The 3,825-nt window shown below is 42.4% G+C and overlaps 1 long non-coding RNA gene across 1 annotated transcript; it reads right to left on the bottom strand.

Annotated features, from left to right (window-relative positions):
• Window positions 1–1,585: 1,585 nt before the first annotated feature.
• LOC147119951 (uncharacterized) lies at window positions 1,586–2,755 on the bottom strand. The gene is made up of 2 exons (XR_015077841.1): window positions 2,119–2,755; window positions 1,586–1,929 (listed from the first exon to the last, which is right to left on the bottom strand). It is a non-coding gene; the product is annotated as an uncharacterized LOC147119951 (long non-coding RNA).
• Window positions 2,756–3,825: the final 1,070 nt, after the last annotated feature.

Raw genomic sequence — 3,825 nt, 5'->3', positions numbered from 1 at the left:
GGTTTCTCCTACCTCAAGCAAGGAAAGATTGGCCAAAAAATTTTCATGGAACATTGTACCTTTAACTTATACCTCACCTTCACAATTCATTATAAAAAGGTGCTGCACTCGATATAGCACTAAACCATGTTGTTAGGGCACCACAATTAGCCTCAGCACACGGGCGTGGTGGGGCAGAGGGAGGGAATCAGTTAGGTTCCTGCTTCTGATCACTATCCAGTGAGTCCTGCTGGACAATGTATTGTGTTTGGACGTTGGGTGGGATTGGCTGTGATATGCTCCACAGTTGGATAGCCTGTTATCACTCACCATCCTCTCTTTCACATGAAGAATAGTCACTTGAGTGAGTAAATGCAGGGTAGTTGGCACCCATGGAGCTGTAAGATATACCTCAGCAAGAAGAGGAGAGGAAAAAGATGCAACCTCACCAAGACGCCTCATTAGAGGGTGTCTCAATGTTTGGACTCATCAGAGTTAGTTATACTAAAGAACAAACTTTCATTTATATAGCATCTTTCACGTCCTTAGGACATCCCAATGTGCTTCAGAGCCAATTAATTACTTTTGAAATCTAGTTACCATTGTTATGTAGGGAAATGCAAGATCCCACAGACAACAAATGCGATAATCTGTTTCGGTAGTGTCAGTTGCGCTTGGCCAAGATGGTAGGGGAACTTGCTTCTCTTTGACTAGTCCCATTGCATCTTTCACGTCCACCTGGACAGGCAGATGGGGCTTCAGTTTAATTTCTCATCTGAAGGATGCCACGTGCAGCACTCCCTCAATACTGCATTAGAGCGTCAAATTAGATTATACTCTCATGCTTGATGACCGATGGCAAAATGCTTGGAAGAACTGTGACATACCAAATGGATTCTTTATAGAGGACCCCACAGTACATCCTGACCGATCAAACCTTCCTCGCAAACAGTGGAGAACCATCAACCTGCTCAGAACCGGCCGTGGTAGATGCTGCCACCTTCTCCATAGATGGAAGATTAAAGCAAACCCATCATCCAACTGTGGAGCTCCTGATCAGACCCTGGAGCACATCATTGAGCACTGCCCTTGGAGGAAATTCGCAGGCAGCCTATAAGATATCCACGTTGTTAGACTGGAAGCTTTGGCCTGGATATCTGACTTAGATATTGATATTTAATTTGTTTTTTTGCTACTACTATACAAAAGAAGATGATACAGTCACGCTGTTCAATATCTGCCTCTTTTGATTTGAATCACATTTTTAGATATTGCTGTTTCTGTTTGTTCACTTTTAAAATTTAACTTTATAATTGCCTTTGTCACCAATGTAGACGGGTATCCCAGGTAGCTGCCACCAATTGTTACACATTTGGGTCTGCCAGATTCTTGCTGGGTTTCAGTGTCATCAGGCACTCCTGTAAGCAGTATGAGCGTATCAGAGTTGACTTCGCACTGTCCTGTATCTACTTGCACAGTCCAGGGACATAACAGTAATGCCCTTTGGTCATCTGGGCTGGCTGTTAATGTCTTTTGTAGGAATGCTTCTTCAATATCTTCGAACGGAGAACAAGCAAACACTTTTGTGAGACGAGGCCTGATATGAATCGATAAACTGCTTTATTTTACAGAATGTATACATGCAGAAGAGCAGTTGTGATCAGACTCGCTTATTTCAAACAGTACAACTTAACATATGATACACAATAACAATACACACAACTTTTGCCACACTTCCTCACATACGTACATCTAACTCTATAGCACTTATGGGCCTCTTAGTCTCAGTAAAAGCCTTCACAGCATCCTGTTTCAAAAACTCTCTGCTTGCCTGTGTCCATTTCTCAGTCTTATATTTCTCTTGCAGTTGCAGCACCGAAAAGGGATCAAAGATTTTCCAATTTAATGTATGTGATGTGATAAGCTGACTAATTGCTTATTATTAACCATCTGTGAGGAAACATTAGAAATAGCTATTAGCATCTTAACTCCTTATCGGCCCAGCCCTTTTTTTACTTGCATGAATACACTGTGCTTTAAAAAATCCAATACTCAAAAGTACCTTACTTTTCCAAATCACTTCTGTGGAATAATGGTCAAACAATTAAGTGCTGGAATGTAACTTGAATCCATAATCACCTCACTCAGTCGCGTGTGTTACCATCTGGGCTGAGCTGCAGTAGACACCAAAGTGATTGGATCACTTTTGCATTTTTGGGTATGTTGTTTTGAATGTTTTGCTTGAAATAGCGACCGCTGCTGACCTAAATGGGGAACTGGCTTCAGAGGATGATTTTAGCCTAAGGACAGATGTTGAATTAAAACTCGTCAGCTGTGCGTGATACTCCCAAAGAGGAGCACCCCAATTCTCAACAAATGGCACTGGAGACGCACTATTTGTGCAGGACTTGAAATCCGCTGTCAGGTTAGCCAGCTCCTCTCTCTGACTGTTGAACAGAAATTGATTCCTGGGCACGCTATAGCTCAACATCCTCCCACTGTTGGGCTCGATGATTGTTCTAACTCTAATACCAAGCCACCCACTGACCTCTGGAGGAACACTGAATATCAGAAACATTTGGAGGTTATCAGATGTTTGAGTCATCAGTCCAGTAATTGTTCGGTCAAAATACCAAAGGTCAGCATTCCCTGGGCGTTTTCAGTGATGGTCTTTGCTTCCTGTTACTTCTATTGTGTTCATTCTATGGGTGTTGGAAAGTTTTGTTTTTCCTGTTCCAAATAAGCTCTCTGTGACTTCACACATGCTGTATGGAGTTTCACAATGTTGTCACTTTCTCTACTCATCCAACAAACTCCAGCTTTTGGTGCACTCCTTTACTTGTGGGAATAGGTCTAATTTTTTCCCTAATCATCTCCTGTTCAAAAGTTTCCTCTTATTTGTATACTGTCTTATTGTACAATTTTTCCAATTTATCTGGGCTAGTTCCCTTAATTTTTTTAAATGTTAGTCAGTCTGGGGGGGAGATAAAGTTCTGTGCTTCAATGGCCTCACCAGAAAAGCATCATATAATGATATAGCACGGAAGGAGGCCATTCGACCCATCGTGCCTGTGCCGGCTCTTTGAAAGAGCTATCCAATTAGTCCCATTCCCATGCCCTTTCTCCATAGCCCTGCAAATTTTCTCCGATTCAAGTATTTATCCACCACTGTTTCAGGCAGTGCATTCCAGATCATCATAAATCACTGCGGAAAAAAATTCTCATCTCACCTCTGGTTCTTTTGCCAAATACCTTAAATCTGTGTCATCTGGTTCCTGACCCTTCTACCACTGGAAACAGCTTCTCCTTATTTACTTTATCAAAACCCTTCATGATTTTGAACACCCATTAAATCTCCCCTTAACCTTCTCTGCTCTAAGGAGAATAACCTTGCGTCCCTTCCTATGCCTACTAGTGACTACTCTGACCTGTGTATCCTCCCATCCTCCACTCCACCATTGGTAGCAGAGAAGTTGGGTACGATAGCAAAATACTGCAGATGCTGGAAATCCAAAATAACAACAGAAAATGCTGGAAAAACTCAGCAGGCCAGGCAACATCTGTGAAGAGAAAATAGAGTCAACGTTTCGGGTCAAAACCCTTTGTCAAGACTAGAGAAGCACAGGAAATGAAACAGATTAAAAGGCCAGAATGGGGGCTGGGAGAGAACAAAAGAGAAGTGAAGAGACATTAAGAGGTATTTAAAACGAGACGAGATGGTGATAGGACTAGTGGAGACAAAAGACGGCTCTAGATTAGGTGTGAAATGTGCTGGCAGAATGGGAGACAGCTGCCATGTGGGAGAGAGAAAAAGGGGGGAGGGCCAAAACAAAGGTGTGGATAAAA

Source organism: Somniosus microcephalus, chromosome 4 (genome assembly GCF_052327205.1).
Source record: "Somniosus microcephalus isolate GS21.2 chromosome 4, FLI_Smic_1.0, whole genome shotgun sequence".
Lineage (NCBI taxonomy): Eukaryota > Metazoa > Chordata > Chondrichthyes > Squaliformes > Somniosidae > Somniosus > Somniosus microcephalus.
This window is presented reverse-complemented; position numbering and strand designations above follow the sequence as displayed.